This window comes from Coenobita brevimanus, chromosome 32, assembly GCF_032717465.1.
Source record: "Coenobita brevimanus isolate Jiangsu-jjx chromosome 32, ASM3271746v2, whole genome shotgun sequence".
Classification (NCBI taxonomy): domain Eukaryota; kingdom Metazoa; phylum Arthropoda; class Malacostraca; order Decapoda; family Coenobitidae; genus Coenobita; species Coenobita brevimanus.
Window position 1 is genome coordinate 9,716,632 of NC_136985.1, and position 25,195 is coordinate 9,741,826.

At 42.1% G+C, this 25,195-nt stretch overlaps 1 long non-coding RNA gene across 1 annotated transcript in view; it reads left to right on the top strand.

The window, feature by feature from the left end:
• The window catches only part of LOC145395615 (uncharacterized), a 147,287-nt gene that overhangs the window by 66,778 nt on the left and 55,314 nt on the right, over window positions 1-25,195 (top strand). Inside the window, exon 2 of the long non-coding RNA XR_013896645.1 lies at window positions 23,173-23,269. This is a non-coding gene — a long non-coding RNA (uncharacterized LOC145395615). The remainder of the gene's footprint in view (window positions 1-23,172; window positions 23,270-25,195) is intronic.

Here is a 25,195-nt window from a genome sequence, read left to right on the forward strand (position 1 = left end):
ATTCATACCTTAAATACATTATTTGTATTGTATTTGTATTATACGCCACTTCACTGGCCATACAGAAGCAAAAAAGTACACACACAAGCAAAAAAAAAAATGAAAAGAAAGAAAACTTAAGAAATCGTAAAGCATTTATTAACACAAGACCATGCCAGTCACTTCTGAAGCCTTAAAGCAAAGTTTATCTTTAATAAAGGAGGGCTTAGGCAAACAGTTAACAATAGAGGAGGGCTTAAGCAAACAGTTAACAATAGCAGTTACATCAGTAGACCAAATGTCCTGATTTTGTGGCTCTATAAAGTATGAAAATTCACCTCCTGACACGTTGTAATCACGTTTGAAATACTTTGCTGACACTTCTCCACTTACTTCCTTCCCTAGCAATTTTCCAAAAAAATGATAGGCTGAATTAGCTCTTTTGCCAGTAAACTTCACAATAACAATAACATACAACCCCTCCTTTGTTTCCTTGGTCTTGCTCTCTTTCTCTTCTCCTCACACTTCTCTTCCCTCCTCCTCTTTTCCTTCCTCTTCTCAATCCTCCTCTTTTCTTCTGCTTCTGATTCCTTCCCTGAACTTTCATCATCATACTCTAGAAGAATCTTTGGCATGTCCACATCACTTGATGAAAGATTCTCTTCCGGGATACTGTCGGAGTCGGACTCAGATACTCTCAGCTTCCTTTTGGCACCGGTTTTCTTGGTCTGCTGGCCAGAGGGACCCGAACCAATATGTAGGAATGTGTAGAAGTTGCGAAACCCTCTTGACGGGTTCTCCTGCTTTTACATGCCTGATAGCCTCAGACAGGTCCTCGGGAGAGTAACGGCGCTCCTGCTTGAGGTCTGTGTTTCTCGTGTAGAGGAGCACCATCTGTAAAAACATGAGAAATAAATTGCATTGACAGATAGATATTAAAGTATTTGGATTGTTTCTGTTTTGTTATGTTCTAAAGATTGAATATGTAGGCTAAAAGGCATGAACCAATTCATTTAGATAGTAATTTGTAGGCAATACCAGCATGTGCGCATTTACCCCATGAAAATTTGCGCAGTTACCCCACCATTTATTCATTACTTACTACTCACTAATGCTTAGACCTAGGAACTTATAATTATAGCATAATCTACCTTATGATATACATAATTAATGAGCCTAAACAGAGTACCCTAGGAATATTTATTGTTAGGTAACTTACCCTTAGTGTTCCAATGTAGTGTATCATCCAAAATTTCCGTCAATGCTCCGTCCTCCCTGTATAAAGCCGTGGTGGTCACTGTTCTTGATACAATGGTTGGGTAACACTTGTTAAAGTTGAACCAATGACTCTGGTCCGTATTCAAACTTTGAAAAATTAAGAAAATAAAAAATAAAAACCTGTTTTTGACCATTTTAAGAAATAACGTAAGTGTGCACTTACCTTGATGGGTGCGCATTTGCCCCACCATACGGTATATATATATATATATATATATATATATATATATATATATATATATATATATATATATATATATATATATATATATATTGTTACGGAACAGAGAAAGATAATGTACACTTTAAGTGAGAATACTAAGAGTCACTACTGTCCCGTAAAGTTCCAGGTTCAAAACAAAAGAGTTAGGTAAAATTACAAGTTAAAGTTTAATGCTCAAACTAACAACAAAACATTCAGGACTCATAAGGATAATGTAATGGCAAAAACAGGTTAAATATATGGTTAACTGCAATAGCCTCTATTAACATGAAATTAGCAAGAGTAAATCTACCTAAGTCAGCCCTGATAAAATGAAAATACACTGGGTACTGCTCAGTTAATGCAAGATAAATTATTACAGATACAATATAATATTAAAACTGGCTGACAAAATGAATCCTACATAAATTACAAAAAACCTCACTAGGCCTACAAATCAACATCCTATGCTATACAGTACAAGGAAAAACTGCAATAACACTTATACTCAAATTACACAGCTGCTAGATGGTTGGAGACTTCCTGAGCACTCACAATAATAATAACTGTACAGGGGAGGACAGAGATGTGAACAAAATGAGAAGTAGATCTAAGTGGCAATGATGCAGAGACTGAGCTCATTATATATGGGCCAGCAGAGCTTGATACAACTTGTAAGAAGGACGCGCAAATGAAACCATAGGGGACAAACAGTTGACAATCCCGCTCTGAACAACAGAAAGGACGACTTACTCTACTATAACGGTAGAAGGGGGGGACTGAGGCAGAACACGCTCGTGATCAAACATGCAGCATACTGTGCGTTAAAATTACACAAAGGATGATGAAATCATAGGCTATGTAACAATATATATATATATATATATAAATATATATATATATATATATAAATATATTTATATATATATATATATATATATATATATATATATATATATATATATTAGTGCTAGGTGGTGGTGACCATCATCCACTCACTTGATGTAGTGCTGCCTACTTCTTCCTTAGCCTGTATGATTTTTTTTCTGTGCCTGCCCTCCTCTTTTCCTATTTCTCCCATCTTTCCTGTTACATTGAGTGACAAGCCAAATGGTTTCCTGTAAGCCAAGAAACCATTTACAACGCTGGATGGTAGCCATATAACCAAACCATACGTGCTCCCTACGTGTCAACAAGTGGGTTGGTGGAGGGTTAGTGCCCCTCCCCGTAAAACAAATAACTCAAAGTCAAATGGCCACCCCTTACGGGATTATGGCTTCTGGCAAGATATATATATATATATATATATATATATATATATATATATATATAGTTACATAGCCTATGATTTCATCATCCTTTGTGTAATTTTAACGCACAGTATGCTGCATGTTTGATCACAAGCATGTTCTGCCTCAGTCCCCCCCTTCTACCGTTATAGTAGAGTAAGTCGTCCTTTCTGTTGTTCAGAGCAGGATTGTCAGCTCTTTGTCCCCTATGGCTTCATTTGCGCGTCCTTCTTACAAGTTGTATCAAGCTCTGCTGGCCCCTATATAATGAGCTCAGTCTCTGCATTATTGCCACTTAGATCCGCTCTCATTTTGCTCACATCTCTGTCCTCCCCTGTACAGTTGTTATTATTGTGAGTGCTCAGGAAGTCTCCAGCCATCTAGCAGCTGTGTGTAATTTGAGTATAACTGTTGTTGCATTTTTTCTTGTACTGTGTAGCGTAAGGTTGGTTCTTAGGCCTAGTAAGGTTTTTGTAATTTGTGTAAGGTTCTTATTGTCAGCCATCATTAACCCGTCACGTCCCGAGGCTTTCCGCACCTCCGACATCCCCCAGTCCCGAGGTATTTTCGAAATTTTTTTTTTTGGCTAAAACCTTCGCTTTTGGTGAGAAACATCGAAAATTCATAGAGAAATCGCTCACCTGAGGTTTAAAGTGCCCATTCCAGGTAGGAGTTCCTCCTTACCTGAGTGGGTTTTCTAACATGCTGGCACCAAAGAAAACGAGTTCTATGGGAGGGTAACTATTTTATCCACTCATAAACGGTACTTATTTATTTACTTGGTACGAATGTATATGTAGTATGACAGTATATTGGTTTTCAAGCAGTAATAAAGGCATTATAAGCATTGTTTCACTCACTAACTAATCACCATACCTGACCTATTTTTGCCACACTACCTGATCATTATTTCTGGCTGTTTCTTCTTCTAATGCTATGTAAACATTGTCCTCCACATTGTCATCGATTGGGGAATCACTCTGGCCCTGAATAACTTTACTAGCCAGGTCACTGGTAACAGGTCCTTTGCCAAGACAATGTCGTGAGGGGGGGAGGGGGGAGGTTATGCAGTGTAAGGCATTGTCCTTGCTTGGTATCTTGTACAGGAATAGAGGAAGGTGTCCCGTGTATACATACGAAAAATCACGTGCGAAAATTGAAAATTGTGCAAATTAGCGACCTTGCAATTGCACGACGTACTGGTACGTCGCCGGGACTGGCAAATGCAAATCGTGGTGACGTACCCATACGTCGTCGGGACGGGGCGGGTTAATAATATTTTGTATCTGTAATAATATATCTGGCATTCACTGAGTATTATCTGGTATCTCATTTTAACAGGGCTGACTTAGATAAATTTACTCATGCTAATTTCGTGTTGATAGAGGCTATTGCAGTTAACCATATATTTAACCTGTTTTTGCCATTACATTATCCTTATGAGTCCTGAATGTTTTGTTGTTAGTTTGAGCATTAAACTTTAACTTGTAATTTTACCTAACTCTTTTGTTTTGAACCTGGAACTTTACGGGACAGTAGTGACTCTTAGTATTCTCACTTAATGTGTACATTATCTTTCTCTGTTCCGTAACATAAATTTTGCGACCTCATATCAGGATATTCAGGATATTATCATAAGGATATTGCTTGATATTTTGTGACTGTGATTTATTCATGAAGTCTACTATTACTACACTTGATGGAGCCAAAGATTTTTTTGTCAAATGTGCAAACAGTGTGTGATGTAAAAAACAGAACAAAGAATGAACTTAAGCTTGTTGCTCAACAAATAGGAATTGCAGTTCACTCTCATCATTCTAAAGATCAAATTGTTGGCATGATTAATAAGAGCTTGTTTAATGTAACTCCTCCAAATGAGCAAACGCAGATTGAAATAGCTAAGTTACAGCTAGCCCTGCAGGAGGCTCGTGTTAAGGAGGCTGAATTTCAAGCAAATGCTAAGGAGGCTGAATCTCAGGCTCGGATTCAGGAGGCACAGATACAGGCTCAGGCACAAATTGAACTAGCTAGGATTCAGGCAGACCATGAGTATCGCATGAAACAAGGTGGAACTGGATCATCTTGCTCTGATGATTTTGATGTGGCTAAAAATGTTAAACTTGTCCCTCCTTTTAATGAATCTGATTTAACAAAGTATTTTCAGTTGTTTGAGAGGGTAGCTACAGGTTTTAATTGGCCCAAAAAGTATTGGCCAGTACTACTTCAAACTGTTCTCACCGGTAAAGCTCAAGTAACTTATGCATCTTTGCCTCAGGATCAATCTGATAATTATGATGTAGTTAAGAGCTTGATTCTTAAGGCCTATGAGCTTGTTCCTGAAGCCTATAGAGTAAAATTTAGGACAACTTATAAGCAAGATAAGCAATCCCATGTTGAGTATGCAAAAATCAAAGATCTGTTAGAGCAGTGGTTAAATTCTAAGAATGTGGATTCTGATTTTGGTAAATTTAAGCAGATGATTTTGCTGGAGGACTTCAAGAGGTGTATTTATAAAGATGTAAGCCTATATCTTGATGAGAAAAGAATAGATAATTTGTCTGATGCTGCAGTTTTAGCTGATGAATATGGTCTCACTCACAAGAAATATTCTAGAGAAAAAAGGAAAGCTGAGAGTAAGTACGTTGCCTCTACTCAGAGTACAGGTAACAGGAAAGAGAATAAAGATGATGTTTCTCAGGAAGTAAATACCAGCTTCACCTCTAGATTTCAGAAAAGTAAATGTACTTATTGTAGTAAGCTTGGTCATACTACAGAGAAATGTTTCAGGAGACAGCGTGATGTGAACAAAAAGGAGTCTTTATATATTCAGTCAATTGGTCTAGTGTCCACTCTTGAGAGTTCCCAGAATTCTTTAACTGAGTTAACTGAACCTGCTTTGAGGGGTAACTTAAATTCTCATGATGGAGCTCCTCTTTTGAGCAGTAACGTGGATGACACTCTCAAGAGTTCATGTGCTAATTTCCTGTCTGATGGTTTTGTCAGTCCTCTGGACAGTAATGACAGGAAATCAGTTAAAATATATCGTGATACAGGTGCTTGCCAATCCCTTATGCTGACCAGTGTTCTAGGCTCTAATGTTAATTCCTCTGATGAAACTGTAATCTTACAAGGTGTAGGGAATAATTACTTCTCTGTCCCTCTGTGCAGAGTGAATTTAGAGTCTGGTTTTGCTAATGGTTCCGCTATGGTTGGGTTGGTTGAGACACTCCCAATGTCAGGTGTAACTTTCTTACTTGGAAATGATATTGGTGGAAGTCAAGTGTGTCCAGCTCCTCAGTTGTCTAGTGAGCCAATGGCTGCGGCCCAGGATTGTGATGTCCCTGATGTGTTCCCTGCATGTGCTGTCACTAGGGCTAAATTTAAAGTTACTGGTGATTTAGAGGATTATGATGATGATGATGTTATCCTAGCTGACACTTTTCTTGCTAATTTGAACCACTCACCAGATGAGGCAGTACCCCGTAGTGTTGATAATTTGTCTCGTCAAGAGTTGGTTGAGTTGCAGGTTGCTGACCCTGAGTTGAAAGGTCTAGCTAACTCTGCTTACAGTGAAGAAGAGTCAGCCGGTGCTTCTACTTGTTATTATATAAAGTCAGGAGTACTTATGAGGAAGTGGAGACCCCCAACAGCGTCAGCCGACTGTGAATGGGAGGTTGTACATCAAGTTGTCATCCCTCGTGTTTGTAGGCAGGATATCATTAGAGTGGCTCATGATTCCAGTTTGGCAGGACACCTTGGAGTGAGGAAGACTGTGGCACGCATTTTGAAACACTTCTACTGGCCAGGTATCTTCAGGGATGTTTCCTGGTATTGTAAGTCTTGTCACACCTGTCAAGTTGTGGGGAAGTGTAATCAGACCGAAAAGGTTGCACCTCTAGTTCCCATTCCTCCTTTTGAGGCGCCATTCACCCGTGTGTTGGTGGATATTGTGGGCCCTCTTCCTAAGACTTCTTCAGGATTTTCTTATGTGTTGACCCTGATTGATATGGCTACTCGTTATCCTGAAGCCATTCCACTTAGAAATATCTCAGCAAAGAACGTGGTTAAGGAAATGCTAGGGTTCTTCACAAAGTTTGGTCTGCCCAAGGAGGTACAGTCAGACCGGGGAAGTAATTTCATGTCAAATGTTTTCAAGCAGTCTCTGAAAGAGTTGGGCATCACCCAGATCACGTCTTCAGCTTACCATCCCCAGACCCAAGGAGCGTTGGAGAGATATCATCAAACACTCAAATCGATGCTCAAGAAATACTGTTTGGAACATCAGAAAGACTGGGATAAAGGTCTTCCATTCGTTGTATTTGCCGCAAGAGAATCTCCAAATGAATCACTGGGCTTCTCACCCTTTGAACTACTGTTTGGCCATGAAATAAGAGGACCCCTTACGTTACTCAAGGAATGCTGGCTGTCGGAGGAAGATGACGTCAACCTGCTGGAGTATGTGATGAAGTTCAAAGAACGGTTGTCCACTGCTTTACAGCTGGTGAGAGAGAATTTAGCAGCTGCTCAGGAGAAGATGAAGACTTGGTATGATAAGAAGTCCAGGTTACGCCACTTTCAGCCAGGAGATCAGGTTTTGATTCTGCTACCGGTTCATGGGCAACCTCTTCAAGCCAAGTTTAGTGGTCCTTATTTCGTGGAGAAGAAACTCAGTGATGTCAACTATGTCATCGCCACACCAGATCGTAGAAAGAACAAGCAACTATGTCACATCAACATGCTAAAGTTATATCACAGGCGGGACAAAAATAATCCGGTCTGCACTGTAGCTGTTCCACCCGAGTCTGCAAGTGAAGCTCTCCCATGCAGTATGAGCCTGAGTGATAGTTTGGGGAAGAATCCTGATATCATGAATGATCTCCAGACTAAACTTTCTCATCTACCTCCCGAGGAAAGGCAGGAGTTTTCGGCATTACTGCAGGAGTACCCGCAAGTGTTCCGTGCCACTCCAGGAAGAACCACTGTGTTGATGCATGATGTCGATGTTGGAGACGCAAAGCCAATTAAATTGCCTCCTTACCGTGTGAACCCAGTGAAAGTTCCTCTCATCCAGAAGGAGCTTGGCTACCTGTTGGATCACAAGATGATTGAGCCCTGTAAGAGCGAGTGGAGTTCTCCTGTCACTCTGGTCCCTAAGCCAGGGGGGTCACAGCGGCTTTGCATTGACTACAGACGTGTTAATCAGATAACCAAAACAGACACTTACCCTCTCCCTTGTGTGGAAGATTGCATAGACAAGATCGGAAAGGCTAGGTACATAAGTAAGTTTGATTTGTTAAAGAGATACTGGCAAGTACCTATGACTGAACGTGCTAGGGAGATCTCATGTTTTGTAACACTAGGAAAGACTTTTGCATGTTCTGTAATGCCATATGGTATGAAGAATGCACCAGCCACATTTCAGAAGCTCATGAATGTTGTAACAGAGGGTTTGGCAGGGTGTGTTGTTTATATTGATGATGTATTAATCTTCAGTGACAACTGGAAAGATCACCTATACCATGTCAGTAAATTTCTTGAGCGTTTGGTTCATGCTAATCTTGTAGCTAATTTATCAAAGTGTGAGTTTGGTCAAGCTAAAGTTCAGTACCTTGGGTATGTAATTTGTGATGGACATGTTGCACCAGCAGCAGCTAAGGTTCAGGTTATAAGTGATCTTCCCAGACCTAAAAGTAGGAAAGAGCTACAAAGATTTTTGGGAATGGTAGGTTATTACAGGAGATTTGTTCTTAACTTTTCTATTCTTGTATCACCACTTACAGACCTACTGAAAAAGGGAGTTAAATTTGTCTGGACCAATAACTGTGAATTCTCTTTCAACAAACTTAAAGCTATCTTATTAAGTCAGCCAGTGCTCGCTACTCCAAATTTTGCTAAGCCTTTTAAGATGGCTGTTGACGCAAGTGATACAGGAGCTGGGGCTGTTTTGCTGCAAGAGGATGATCAGGGTATTGAACACCCTGTATCTTATTACAGTAAGAAGTTCACTCCACCTCAAAAGAACTACTCAACTCTTGAGAAAGAGCTTTTGGCCTTGATTTTGGGTTTACAGCATTTTTCATTTTATTTGTGTTCTGGTTTTGACCCCATAGTCATTTATACCGATCATAACCCACTGAAATTCCTTAGTAAGTTTAAAGATAAAAATCAGAGATTGACAAGATGGAGTCTACTTCTTCAGGAGTATTCATTAGACATACAACATGTCAAGGGGAAAGAAAATGTTATTGCAGATTGCTTATCTAGACTTTAGACAGATTGTTTTAGATTAATAAGAAATTTCCTTTGTAAATTTATTTTTCTTTGTGGGGAGGTGTTACATAGCCTATGATTTCATCATCCTTTGTGTAATTTTAACGCACAGTATGCTGCATGTTTGATCACGAGCGTGTTCTGCCTCAGTCCCCCCCTTCTACCGTTATAGTAGAGTAAGTCGTCCTTTCTGTTGTTCAGAGCAGGATTGTCAGCTCTTTGTCCCCTATGGCTTCATTTGCGCGTCCTTCTTACAAGTTGTATCAAGCTCTGCTGGCCCCTATAAAATGAGCTCAGTCTCTGCATTATTGCCACTTAGATCTGCTCCTCATTTTGCTCACATCTCTGTCCTCCCCTGTACAGTTGTTATTATTGTGAGTGCTCAGGAAGTCTCCAGCCATCTAGCAGCTGTGTGTAATTTGAGTATAACTGTTGTTGCATTTTTTCTTGTACTGTGTAGCGTAAGGTTGGTTCTTAGGCCTAGTAAGGTTTTTGTAATTTGTGTAAGGTTCTTATTGTCAGCCATCATTAATAATATTTTGTATCTGTAATAATATATCTGGCATTCACTGAGTATTATCTGGTATCTCATTTTAACAGGGCTGACTTAGATAAATTTACTCATGCTAATTTCATGTTAATAGAGGCTATTGCAGTTAACCATATATTTAACCTGTTTTTGCCATTACATTATCCTTATGAGTCCTGAATGTTTTGTTGTTAGTTTGAGCATTAAACTTTAACTTGTAATTTTACCTAACTCTTTTGTTTTGAACCTGGAACTTTACGGGACAGTAGTGACTCTTAGTATTCTCACTTAATGTGTACATTATCTTTCTCTGTTCCGTAACAATATATATATATATATATATATATATATATATATATATATATATATATATATATATATATATGTCGTGCAGCGAATGTTCGTGGAGAAATCTACTGTTTGCATGACATGTGTTTTAGGCAATTGTATCACAAGGAGAGAAGAAAATTTGCCACAGCCACAGACACAGACACACATGCACACACACTCACCCACACCCAGACACACTCACCCCCACCCAGACACACTCACCCACACACACACACACACGCACACACACTCACCCACCCACCCACACACACACACACACTCACCCACACACACATGCTTACACACTACATAACTCCTCATCTTCCGGCAGCCCTTCAAGCTCTTGCCAGCATCTCAACACCTCTGGAGGAAGTGAGTTATCCGTATGTTGCTGATTTGTATATTGACCTAGTTCTATAGTTCTATATTTTTTACACAAATAAGTATTGTTTTTTACCTACATACATATGAGATGGAAGAAAATTCAACTTCAGTATCAGTACCTAGCAAAAAGACTAGTGGTCATGTTGAGTTTCAGAGAGCACTACCAAAAACCTTAAGATATTTTACGTGTATACGTTGAGTAAAAAAAGAAAATAATAAAACCTAACGAGCGAAAATATGTAGGTGTGGGTGGGGCAGGGAAAAAATGTTTTTATCATGCCTGTGGGCGAGGAGGAGTTTTCTATGTTTGTCGTCCAATTACTTGAAAACTATTGTACCTATCGATTTCCCGTGAGAACCATGATAAAGATCAGTGAATTCTACGTATGTTCGGGACATAACAATGTAATATCTCTGATGAAAAGGCGGGAATCTAATGATCATTGTGAGCGCATGACGAAAGTGCAGCACGGCCGTGACTACCCAGTAGTTTTTTGCGATTTACTCAGAAACTACGAGGCGTACCAAGACCATCAAGTGCTCATGAGAAAGATCGTGAAATTCTGCACAATATTATGCAATAAAAACATAAGGTGTTCGAGAAAAGTTCTTCAGAAAAGCTCCCTGATTTTTTAAAAAATGGCTTTCAGTTTTTTGCTATTTTCTCGAAAACTACAACTCGTATCACAACAAGACTTTCTCATCTGAAAGCTGATGAAATTCCCAATCAAAACTTCTAAAAACATTATTCCGTATGATGGAAAACATTCGAATGGTGATGCTGGGAATTGAAATTGATGATGTGAAATGTTTATTTAGGGCCGCCTAATGTTGTTTTATTCATGTTTTCCTGTTTTGTTTTGTTTTTCATATTTTGTGCTTATCAGCTAGAACAAACATTGACGAACAAGATGATATAGGTTTCATGGCAGCATATTGATGTTTGGTTGGCGAAAATCAGGCAAGAATACGTGTTTTTTGTCGTGCATGGGCAGCCGGGCCGGGCGGCCAGGCGGATAAAATCATGCGCCACAAAACTTACTGAAACTTATCGTGCATGAGAGGGTTAAGTGACCACCTTCAGGATTTTTTTTATTGTACCAGGGGTCACTGCTTCAGGAGGTGACGTGCGTTTGTCCCACATGGGAAAGTTCCTAGTCTCAATGGAATGAATGGCTCTGGGGCCTGAGTGCCTACCTTAATAGCCCCAGGCAAGGCTGCTGCACCACCCTTGAACATCCACACTGTGCACTGTGCAATTTCCACGCTGTGTCCGCAGGCGCCCTGTTAACTCAACCTACCCGAACAGGTTGACATTTGTTATTTACTTTTCAGTTATTCATTTTACTTACCTACTTTCTTTCAGGTCATGCATACTGGTAGCTTATAGACAAAGTATTCGAGAAAGTAACTTTTCTTTTTTAATCTTTCCTATGAAAATTCCATGTCAGTTTTTCCATGGTGCGTGGTGGTTTTTCTCATTTTTTCTTACCAGTTTTAACTGGAGGGTTTGGAGGTGGGGGAAGCCTTCTTACTTTACTATCCTTATCCTTCAGCATGTAGTGTTAGATCTCACAGTCATAGTCTGCTCTGTAACAAACAGCCTTGAAAGGACCATGAGGTCTGTTGCTGTTTGCTTTCCTTTGGACTCCTTTGTACAAACACTGTTTCCGTGAATATTTTTCCATAATCGGTCGTACTGGGTGAATGAAGGCCAGTCACAGTAGCAATGACCTTGAAGGCAGGCTGCTGTTCTCTTTCCGCATTACAGACAGACACTTGCGTGCGCTCTCTCTCTCTCTCTCTCTCTCTCTCTCTCTCTCACACACACACACACACACACACACACACACACACACACACACACACACACACACACACATACACACACACACACACACACACACACACACACACACACACACACAGCACACTCACACACACAGCACACTCACACACACAGCACACACACACACACACACACACACACACAACACACTCACACACACACAGCACACTCACACACACAGCACACACACACACACACACACACACACACACACACACACACACACACACACACACACAGCACACTCACACACACAGCACACACACACACACACACACACACACACACACACACACATGGAAATGTATTTTTGGCTAGGATTGTTGCTCAATTTTGGCATTGGTGCGCGAGTAGAAGTCTGTGTATTGCAACTACTAGAAATAATACTATTACTACTAGAAGTACAAGTACAACTACCACTACAACAGCTACTACTAATACTACAACTATACTACAAGTACTGCTGCCATTACCACAACTACTACTATTACAACTACCACATCTACTACTATTACTGCCACACCTACAACACATACTACCACTACTACTACCACTACAAGTACTACTACAAAAAAACATGTGAACCAAGTACCAGTAGTCATTTATGTTCTGCCCATAAACGGAAATACTTATCACTATGACTTTCTCTTTCCTTTGAGTTATACTTTTTCATAAGAAATAGGTATAACCAAATGTTTTCATAATACAATAAGGTTGCAAGTTTCTGCCTCCATTATTCACATAAATATATGCAGAGCAGTGAAATCATAATTATGTTCTATTTCAACAAAATACAACATACCGGTATGTACAAAACTACAGTACCGTAACATATGTATGATACCCAGATTCCTACCACTCGGTGTTTGTGTGGAAATTAAATAAACAATCAGTATACAGTGCCACCTTACATTCAGCACACCAACACCTCATCATACAGCGTTGCTGTGGTCGCTGCGATGAACTGGCACAAACAGAACAACACCGGAATGCTTCCTTGCCTGCAGGTGTGCAAGACAGTATTTCCATGAAATGTCTGCTGAGGTAGTCCCTGCACTGCAGGCGGTCAGGCAGTTGCTGCACACTGTGCCTCTGTTGCATGGAAGGACTTACCTGTCCATACCTCTCCAGAAGGCCGAAAATTACATCCTTTTCGAACTGTCTGAGGAATGTGCTGGTCTGTGTAACATCCTTGTATAGAATGAAGGCATTCAGTACACAGATGTCCAGTACATGTAGGAATGCCTTCTTATACCTCATACAACACCTCCTTAGACAGCCGATCTGCCAGCGTGGTGAGGCATGTGGTGAGGCAGGTCGGAGTGGTGAGGCCTGTAGTGACACAGGCCGACGTAGTGAGGTATGTGGTGATGAATGTAGTGATGCAGGCCTTGTGAAAGTGCTAATGATGGTGTATGGGTGGAAATTTCCACCCTAGGCTGCTCTCATGCCTGACAGCTCAGCCTGCGGCATTTTCTCCTCCTGCCAGCCTCCTGCCTTCCTTCATGTTCTACCTTCCCTGCCACTTTCTCCAATGTGTGTGTATCACCCCCTGCAGGATCATCAACTACATCTGACCCTTCATCATCAGAAAAGGCTGATGATCATGCAGATACAATATATTGACACACAGTGGAGAATTCATTGTCACTCTTCTCCTCTGGTGTGTTTTTTTCCATACTCAGTATCGCTATATCTGTTTCCTCAGAGGAGTGACTTTCCCTACTCACAGTCGGTGATAATGGTATATCTAACTCCCTCCCTATCGCACTATCACTAAGGCCCTTCCTCCAAGGGCCTTTGGACTTCATTGGTGTTGAAATTGGTGGGTGCGGGCAGTTGCCCGAGGACCTGGACACAGGAATACGGATTGACGTAGATCTATCCATCACAGAAGTAGGCAGGCAACTGAAGCGTGATTGCGATGTGTGCAGGAGTGTTGCCAGCGGGTGCAGGTGGTGGAAATAATCAGCTGAATATTCAAACTATGGCACAAGTTACTAGATCATGTATACATGGTCCCTAGATGGCCTTGGGAGGACCAGTATACGTGTCACCCTGACAGGATTGGTTAACTTTATTTTGAATATGCACTTTTTATTTGCTGTGTCTTTTACTTTGTTGTCCAGCGGCATATGACCATGGCAATTGCGCCATCAGATTTTAATAAAATCAATCAATGAAAAAAACTGTTGCCTCCCCACGGGTTTGCCATGCGTGATGTCCCATAGTGCTGGGAGACGGGAGTCCTGGGGGGTTGAGTGATGCTGCACGATGTGCCCTGCAGCTAGTAATACACCTCTTTGGTCTTTTATTCTGGCTAGATGGGCGGGCTGATTATGCCAAACTAAGTCAACCAGCTGATCATGTGTTGGGTAGAGTGAAGTGCACACTGGGGGGGCATTGTGGCTCCTATTGTCCTTGGGTCACCCATGCCCAAGTCCCCCAATGATTACCCACGTATACTTTCCTGCTACCTCTGGGGTTGCCAGTGGTGTTGTCCCTGGTGTACGACCTCCCCTTGTTGGGCTCCATGGTGGGTGTAGGGTTGGGGGAATTAAGTATTTCCTGATACGTATGGCCTTTGATAAAAAATATTTCGTTTACAACTCTGGCTTTGTCCCTGGCAATTCCATTATTGCCACCTTGGAGCCTTACCAGGCCCTTGGTGAGTGTCCTCCTTTGCCCCAGCGTTCAGCTGAGACTGGGAGGCGGTCAAGTCAGGCAGGTACGGCTCTTGGGTTGAGCACAGGTGAGCCAGTGCTGGCATCATACGTCAAATATCTGGTGCTGAAAACAGTAGGAGGATCAGTCCTAGATACTGATATATTTGAGTTGCACCATGCCATAGTGTCAGCTTGTGGAAGAGAGCCCAGAATTTCATCCCAGGGGTAGGGAAGCACTCTAACTGAGGTGTCCTCCCCAGAAGAGAGCTCCCGCCTAGTGGCTTTGACTTCTGTTTCTGGCTCCGATGTCACCTGTGTTCCTATCTATCTATCTATTGCCAGACGCCTCAATCCCGTTTGGGGTGGCCATAAACAAATCGCCTCCAAGTCGCCCTGTCCCCTGCCATTTCACTGCCCTGCTCCCAACTCACACCCCCCTCTCTCATATACCTCTCCACGCCATCCCTCCATCTCATCCTCGGCCTCCCCCTCCCTCTTCCCCCCTCCACCTCACTCACATACACTCTCTTCGTCAGTCTTTCACCCTCCATCCTCTCCACATGGCCAAACCACCTCAGTGTGTTCCTCATAACGCTTCCTATCACATCCACATCAACACCACAACGTTCCTTTATATCCTCATTCGTCAGCCTGTCTCTCCATGTGACTCCACAGGCTCCTCTTAAATAACTCATTTCCACTGCTCTCACTCTTGACTTGTGTCCTTCCAACAACGTCGAAGCTTCACTTCCGTACGTTAGAGTTGGTATCACAATACTGTCATGTAGTAACTTTTTCACTTCCATGCTCACTTCCCTGTTTCTTATCACTGCTTTCAAAGAACCAGCAACCTTTCTTCCCTGCTGTACCCTTTCAAGCACTTCACCCTCCAAACCTCCATCCTTACTCATCACACTACCCAAGTACTTAAACGTACTCACATTTTCCAATTCCTCACCATCCAACCTCTCTGTACATTCACTGACTTCACCTCTCTCAAAGACCATCACTTTACTCTTCCCTACATTCACCTTTAGATCTCTCAAAGACCATCACTTTACTCTTCCCTACATTCACCTTTAGATTCCATTTCTTACACACTCTCTCAAACTCATCCACCAAGCCTTGCAGCTCCCCTTCGTCTTCACTCAACAACACAGTATCATCTGCAAACAACAGTACAGGGAGTTTCCAAACACTATCCTCTCGCACCAGGGCCACTCCAACATCCACTACCCTACCTTGTACCTCTTTTATTACCCCATCCATGTACAGATTGAACAGCCATGGAGACATGACACATCCATGTTTCAAACCAACTTTCAAAGAGAAAAATTCACTTAGTTCACCATCCACACGCACTGCAGCCTTCGCACTATCGTACATACTCTTCACAGCATTCAACAACTTCCCATCTACTCCATATATTCTTAACACTTTCCACAATCCTTGTCTATCCAACCTGTCATATGCTTTCTCCAAATCCATGAAAGCCCCATACAACTTCTTTCCTTTCTCTAGAAACTTTTCCACTAAAGATCTAAGAATGAATATCTGATCTACACAACCACTTCCCTTCCTAAAGCCTCCCTGTTCTTCTCCAACTAATTTCTCTGTTCTTTCTCTAACTCTGTCAATAAGTATCCTACCATACACTTTTCCTATTATACTAAGAAGACAAATGCCCCTATGATTGCCACACACTTCTTTTTCCCCTTTTCCTTTGTACAAGGGAATAATTATACCTGACTTCCAATCCTCCGGGACTCTACCTTCCTCCTAGGCCAATCTGCACATCTTCCACGTCCATTCTACTACTATCTCTCTCCCATGCTTCAGCATTTCACCACACACTCCATCAATTCCTGGAGCTTTCCCCGATTTAACTTTTTTCATTGCTTCCACAACTTCTATCCTACTGATTTCTTCCTGTTTTCTCACCACCCTCCTTCTCCCAGCCATTCCCCAGCCACTTATACTCGCATTACTTCCATCCTCTACATTCAACAATTCCTTAAAGTGTTCTCTCCATCTGCTCACTTTTTCTCCCTTCTCCACTAGTAATCTACCATTTTTATCTTTCACTCCCCTGCTAACTTCACTTCCACCCTCTCTTACTCTTTTCACCTCTTTCCAGAACATTTTCTTACAGTCCCTCCACTTTACACTCAAATTCCTTCCAAATTCCTCATCCACTCTCTTCTTACTCTCTCTTACTAATCTTTTCACCTCTCTCTTTCTTTCTACATATAACTCTCTCTTCCGCCTCTCAACTTCTTCCACGTCCCTATTTCTTATCCATTCATTGTATGCTTTCTTCTTTTGTGCCACAGCCTGTTTCACCTCTTCAGTCCACCATGCTGTTCCTTGCACCCCCCTCCGCCTTCTCTTCCTTCCACACACCACATCACATGCTGCACATATTTCTTCTGTAAATATCCTACACACACCTTCCACGTCTCCCATCTGCTCCAATTCATATTTGCCCAATTGTTCCTCCACTTCTCTCTTATACTCTGCCTTTTTCTCATCCTCTTGTAACCTTTCCACTCTCCTTGCAACTACTCCTTCCTCTCGTCTTTCCCTTCTTCTATTCCTCCATCTTACTTGAATTCTAATTCTGGCCACCACCAAGTAGTGGTCAGAAAGTCCACTCCCCCAACCTCTATAAACTCTTGCATCCATTACACATCTTCGCATCCTTTCATCCACACACACATAATCAATCATTGCCTTCCTTTCATTCAGTTCACCACCCACCCTTCTCATCACTCTCCATGTATACCTGTGGATCATTTTATGCCTGAAGAGGGTATTGGCTATCACCAACCCCCTCCCAGCACAAATGTCCACTAACGCACTCCCATTCTCATCTATCTCAGCAGTCACTTTTTACCGGTGTAAGGGAGTTGTTTCTTCTCGTGACATTCTCCGATACTCAGAGGAGCAACTGCTGGAGGAGTTGCAGTCGTTTGGTGTGGTGAAGGTTGAGCACCTTCAGAAAAAGATAGATGGCATTTTGACCCCAACTCCAACCTTCTTCTTGACTTTTGACAAGTTGACATTGCCTTCATCTGTGAAACTGACATGGCTATTGCTTCTTGTGAAGCCATATGTGCCAACTCAAAAGCACTGCTTCCACTGCCAGGGATACGGACATGTTAGTCGATTTTGCCTCTGTGCACAGGCTGGCCTTCCTGGTGTCTGTATCTCCTGTGGCAGACCAAGTCATACCAGTGACTGTCCAGGACCCCTTAAATGCTATCACTGTGGGGGCATTCATGCTGTATCTTCTAAAAACAGTCCTCAGTACTGCCTGGAAAAGAAGATTTTGTCAGTTCGAACACTTGAAAAGGTTTCATTTCCCAAGGTTAAGAAGAGAGCCTAGACTCACCTTCTTCCAGCCTGGTGTTGCTTATGCTGCTGTCCTTTCTGGAATGCCAGTTCACTGCCCTATGTCTCAGAGACGGCCTCGACACAATCCAGTGCCCACTTGATCACCTAATGCTTTGCAGGATGCTGTCCCCATGGTTCATAGTGGTTGTGAAACTGAACCTCGCCCGACCCCTGCTCCCACTGTTTCCGCATGTACTTTTGTGGCTGAGGTTTGTGCACTTCCGTGGTGGTGGCGGATGTACACGTTGACGTGACTCCTTCTCCCCCTTTGTCCAGTATGCCTGATGCTCCATCTGGATCCAGCAAACGCCACCGTGGTTATTCAGAGTCCTCTGAGCCTGAAGACCGGCCACCTAAGGTCTCTCTTATCGAACCTTGTGTTGACCTCTCCCCTGTTTCCTCTACCCCAGAGGCTGAGGGGTTTAGCCAGGTGGAAGCTGCAGCTGATGGTTTGCCTGTGATCAGGTCCTCACCTGGGGATGGTGTTGGACAGACCATTGGTGCTTCAGTTCTGAAACATACAATGTCATTGTCACAGGACTCTAATCCTCTGGACATGCCTTCCACTTCTGGGTCGTCTGATGTTGGCACTGGTCGTCCTACACTAACCAGGATGGCATCCAAGCCACTTTCCAAGTCAAGTGTTATGCCACCCCAGAGGAGGAGTGTAGTAAAACTTTCCTCTTCCTTGTCCTCACGTTTGCCTCTTCCCAAGGGCCTTCCTAAGCATCAATCCAAACCTGCTCGCTTGTCAAGTGTACAGTCCCACATTTAATCTTCATCATCTCTCCAGTATGGGTTCTATCATCCAGTGGAATTATCGGGATTACATGCTAGCTATGAAGAACTATGTCATCTAGTTTCTCAATTTACTCCTCTATGTATGTGCATCCAGGAGACCATGGTAGATGATGCTGTTCCTTCTGGCTACCATGTTTTTTATTCTGATCTTGTGCCAGGCCCAGGTCGTCCTGGAGGTGCTGCAATCTTCCTTCGCCAGGATACTCCGTACAGTCACATGGACATCTCCACTCCCCTGCAGGCTGTTGCTGTCCAGATTTTTTTCGTAGGCAGTATACAGTTGGCAGCCTTTATCTTCCTCCTAGTGCTATTGTTGAAATGGCAGTTCTGGAACACCTTATTGGTGGCCTTTCTTCTCCCTTTCTGTTACTAGGAGATATGAATTGTCACCATCCACTATGGGGTAACAGTGAGGTCAACCCTTGAGGTGTTATGCTGGCCTCTTTAGTGGAAGATGAGCTGGGCATTTTAAACTCCAATAAGATGACTTATTTCCACAGCCAGACTGGCACTTTTACTGCCATAGATTTGTCCTTATGTTCAGTTGATGTTGTTTTAGATTTTACCAGGGATGTGTTGCCAGACCTGTATGGCTAGTGTAGGTGGACCTCAGCCTCGTCTTCCTCGCTGGCTTCTGGATAAGGCTGACTGGCCACTTTTCAGGGAATTAAGTTCCATTGTCCTTTCTGTCAGTGAGTTTGGCTGTCTTGCTGAGGTGGTGTCTTATTCCACTGACGTATTGCACTCCTTAGCCCTATTATCTATACCAAGAACTAAGGGTCTTGGTGGAACTCTGAGTATAGTTCCGCAGTGAGAGTCAATGAGTCACCCTCTCTCGACTTTGTCGTCACCATGGGGATCCTCAGTATTTGATGGCATATTGGAGGGCACGAGCTCATATGAGGAAGGTTTTAAAGGAGGCCAGGCGTTCATCCTGGAGGACTTATGTTTCCTCCATCTATTTGAGGACTTCCCTCACTCAACTGTGGAACCGTGTAAGGAAAATTTCAGGAAAATTTACTATTCCCTCCCTGCCTGTTTTATCTGGAGCAGGTGGAACTGTGCCTGATCCTTCCACTGTTGCAGAATTGCTTGTTGATCATTTTACCAGTGTGTCACAGAAAGATGCAGATTCGCCTTCAGCATGCCAGTGTCGGCACTTAGAGTCTCGTGGTCTCAGTTTTGCCTCTTCTGCGGGAGAACCTTATAATGCCCTCTTTTCTATTTCTGTACTCCAGGCAGCTCTGTCACAGTGCCATGATTCCTCTCCTGGATGTGACGATATTCCTTATGCCTTTTTACATTACTTCTGTGATGATTCCCTTTCGTTTTTGCTTTCATTATTTAATAAGATTTGGTGTCCTGGTGAGTTTCTGACTTGTTGGGTTGTTGCCTTAGTCATCCCCATCCCCAAACCAGGTAAGGACCAGCTACAGGTGACAAATTACCAGCCTATTTCTCTGACTTCTTGCATATGTAAAGTTCTGGAGAAGACAGTCAATGTTAGGCTTGTGTGTTTTTTGGAGAGAGGTGACTTCTTATCCCCTACCCAGTATGGTTTTCGTAAACTGTGATCTACCTCTGATGCACTGCTGTCCTAGGAATCTTCTGCCTGTGAGGCTTTCTCCACTAACCAACACCAGATCATAGTCTTCTTCGATCTGGAGAAGGCATATGGCACTGCCTGGGCTCATGGCACTTTACTTTCTCTTCATGAGTGTAGTCTTCATTGGCGCTTGCCTATTTTTATTCAGCCATTTTTATCTACCCATTTTTTAAGGGTCAGTTAGTGGAGTGCTTTCTAACACCCGTGCACTAGAAGATGGAGTACCACAGGCGAGTATCCTTAGTGTTACTGTCTTTCCTGTGGCCACCACCAGCATAATCAGTGTACTTCCTGATGCTGTACAAGGCTTACTATATGTCGATGACCCCTCAATTTCTTTCATCACATCTAGAATGTCTCTGATAGAGAGGAACTTGCAGCTGGCTCTTAGAATTTCTGACTGGGCAGAGTCTCATGGCTTCCATTTTTCCTTAACAAAGATGGTAGCAATGCATTTTTGTCATCCTGGGGGGTTCACCCAGACCCTGACTTGTATCTCTATGGCCGGAGAATATCCTGTGTGGAATAGACAAGGTTTGTGGGACATCTGTTTGATGGACGACTAACCTGGGTTGCTCATATTCGTTCTGTTGAGGCAGCTTGTCTAAAACCTTTGAGTTTTTTGAGAGTTCTGGCTCGTACCTCTTGGGGTGCTGACCGTTAGACCCTGCTGCTCTTGCATAGGTCTCTTATTCTTCCTAAACATGGATATAGGTGTGAGGTCTACTCTGCAACGGATGCCTGTCCCTGGTTGTTAAATTCTGTGCATCATGCTTGTGTATGTCTGGCACCCGAGGCATTCAGGTCATCCCCGATTAAAGTCTATTGGTGGACGCTGGTGTACTCCCCTTGGATTTGCTATGCCAGCCATTGATGATGAGGCACGGGTATCGTCTTTACCGCATTCCTGACTCAATTTATTGTGCAATAGTCTCCCAGGATTCACGATCTTGTGTTTATGACACCTGTCATAGTTTCCCGAAGCCCTTTGATTACAGGGTCCAAATGTCATGTTAACCCTCTCTGTTCCGAAACTGGCTGTGTGTCCACATTGGATCCCAAGGGTGTGTTTTTGGCTACTCCTTGTGAGATTTTGTAGGTCCATTGTTGGTGAAAAGGAGTGATTTCCCTCTCAGGTGTCCCTCTTGCATTGGTTTTATCAATTTTAGAGTGGCTTTTTCTTCTTGGCCGTCGTGGCCGTCATTTGGACATCTTTTGAGTTCCCGCACATGTTGGTGTGATGGGCAATGAGAGGGCAGATGCATTAGCTAAAGCTGCGGCTTCTCAACAGTCCCCAACCAACTATCCGTTTCCTTCTTCTGATGTAACACCTTACTTGCGGTACATGATTCGTACGTGTTGGCAGAGACACTGGGATGGTGTTGGTCATGATAAGCTACAGTAAAAGAAGTCTTTCAGAGTGGTTGTGCCAAGGGTTCTTCCCTAAATGCCTTGGCGATTGGTGGTGGCTCTTGCCAGGCTTCTCATCGGGCACTCTCGGCATACATGTGGGTTCCTCATGAGTGGTGGGACCCAACCGTACTGTGATGATTGCCTTGTTCCTCTTACTGTCCATCACTTGTTGGTCGAGTGTCCGAGTTTGAGGGACCTACGTCAGAGATTCCTCCATAGGCATAAGGGGGCAGATGGTGCCTACTGTCTGTCCTCGGTGCTTGAGGGAGCATCCACCGATTTTACTGATGTTATTATTATTATTTTTTTTCATGAGGCGGGCCTCCTTCCACTTTTGTATTTAATATTTGATACTTTTGTTACGTTCAGTGTTTATTCCCACTCTGTTTTAAATATGAGCTTTTTATTTGTGGCGTCTTTTACATTGTTGTCCAGCAGAATTTGACCCCTGGCAGTTGCATTGCCAGATTTTAATTATATTTAATTAATAAGTTAATCAGCGAATTTGAGGCTTTCCCTGCCACTTCCAGCAGAAATGCAGAGAGCTAGCCTTACAGTTAAGAAAATGTGACCACCCTCCCTGACGTAAACAGGCTTTTTGACTTCGGTTTCAAAGCCAGTATTTGCATCAATGACAGTATTAAGAAGTAAAGGCATTTGTTAACTTATTATAGAAGTGCAGTACATGAATCTATACGTAAGATTTAATAGCAGTATCCTCACATACATTTGGATGCCCTTTAAAATGTTTCTGTTACATTTCTAATAAGACGTACTTTTTAAAAAAATATATGGTAGGGGGACGTGGCCACCATCCACTTGCTTCATGTAATGCATTCGTCTGGCGACTCTACCCTGAGTGACAAGCCAGATAATTTTTTCTAATTCAGGAAAACATATACCATGATGGGCGGTAACCATTCAAGCAAGTCGACGCTTTGTGGTATACTGGGTTCAGGTGCTTTAACTGGGCGGGAACCATAAGGGTTTCAGTCTGAGGGCTGTTTCGATATCATTACTAAAACGATGTCACTTGGGACTATCAGGGCTTGTCACCCTTGCCTTAAATGTCGGTACTTAGTATCCTGGCTCCGGACCCCTTCCTACTGATGAGGAAAGGATTACTGTAAGGTAGATACATGAGCTTTCTACATTGCTAAACAGCTGATTGCCCTTACAGATATTGGCCCTAAGGATGATGAAGCGTGGTCTGCTGCTGATCATCTTCTTTGACGCTGCATGTAATGCAAGGAGCTCTCTGCTTACACCTTTTGCAGGTACAGTTGCTTAAAATACGCACACATTCAGTGCACACATATACGTATATGCATATCTGGTAATTCTTCCAAGATTATCAAGTAATTTTCACTCAAACATAAGTCGGTCTCACACTATACCTTCTTGGGCTCAACCAACACGTACCTAATTTCCCTTGTGAACCTGTTCATTGGATCCCTTTCCCCCACTGGCCTGTTTCCGCAGGAGCTTTTTTCCCTCATGGCCCGATTACGTGCCACTTACCCACACCTATTTTCTGCCAATAATCCATTTTCTACATGATAGTTAAACCTCTCCCTGAACTTATGTTTCCCTTATACCAAATCCATCTTTGGACTAATTTTCGTCATGGAATTATTTCACTCCATGACCTATTTACTACATGGACCCATTTCTAATCTGTGGAGACATTTTTATTTTTTCCAAAGGCATATTTTCCTGGAAGGATTGTTCTTCTTTCATGGGTGAAATTCCTCAATTAAGTTTCCACAAGAGACTATTCCCCTACATCTAGTATTTCCTTTCCGTGGAATAATAACATCAACGACAATAATAATAATAACAATAATAATAATAGTGGTAGTAGTAGTAGTAGTAGTAGTAGTAATGATAATAATAATAATAATAATAATATTATTATTAATAACAATAGCAACTAGAACACCGTATAATCGTCCAAGGACAACTTTTATGAAGACAAATTTCTCACAGCCATTGCCTGCTAAAAGCCAAGCTATAAAGGAGCCTTGAAGTCAAAGTCACTGATACTGTGCATGTCACCTTAGGAACATTAGGAATGTACAAAATATACGGAAAAGATCCGTTTTTTGACCCCAGACGATCTCAGAAAGTAATCAGCCAAATAAAACCATATTCCTTTCCACACTGTGTCTGCCATAAGTCTACGTTGCAGTAACATTTTGGCTTCCTAGCTTAAGCGGTTCTTGAGACAGGGAGGCTGAATCACTTTTCTATGTTCCGGGTAACATCCGGAGATCAGACTGACGGACTGCCACCGTATTTGGCCAAAAGAAAAGGACAGCTGTCTGACTAAGTTGACCAATTTAGAAGGCTATATGCCAAATAGCCCTTGAAATATGGCTTTTCTATTGAAGTAAAATAACAATAATGACTGGAAAAATAAAACTTCCCACAGTGATGTGGAAAGTTTTACTAAAAATTATTTGTCACAGAGATCTGTCCTTAGTCTTTTATGGACTTGTGTTCGCATTTGGCCCTATTTACCCCAAGAACCAATTTCTTCACCGACCTATTCCAGCGACGGATTATTTACCAATGATCCTATTCCCGACTATTCCCTACTGGACGAAATTTAACACACACACACACACACACACACACATATATATATATATATATATATATATATATATATATATATATATATATATATATATATATATATAAACTTAGAAAGCATATTCTGTTTAACAAAGGAAACACCAAAGAACCATTTCGTTCATTGCTTGATTTCCAGACAACAGCTTCATATCCTCCAGTATGTTTTTTACACTTCAATAAAATCAGGACAGGTTGTATCACTCGAGGTATATTAAGGTATGTAGACAATAATTTTTCAAATAATAAGGCAAATAAATAGGTGAGGATGAGGTTTTATGCAATTCCTCCAAGAAAACAACAGCATGATTTGCCAAAAGATGCCTTGGATGCCAAAGCCTAATCAAGTGCCTTGTAAGTGTGCTGACTACTGAGTCTCACAGATGTAATGTCTATCATCAGTTACAAAAGCAAACCAGGACTCATCATTTCTCTCTCTCTCTCTCTTCAAGTGTTAAGAAGCAAGTATGGCAAAATACTACAGTAAAGAGTAAATTATTAGTCCACAGTGTTTCGTTCACTGAAAATTGTTTCCTTTTCAAATTACTGATTCTATATCATATCTC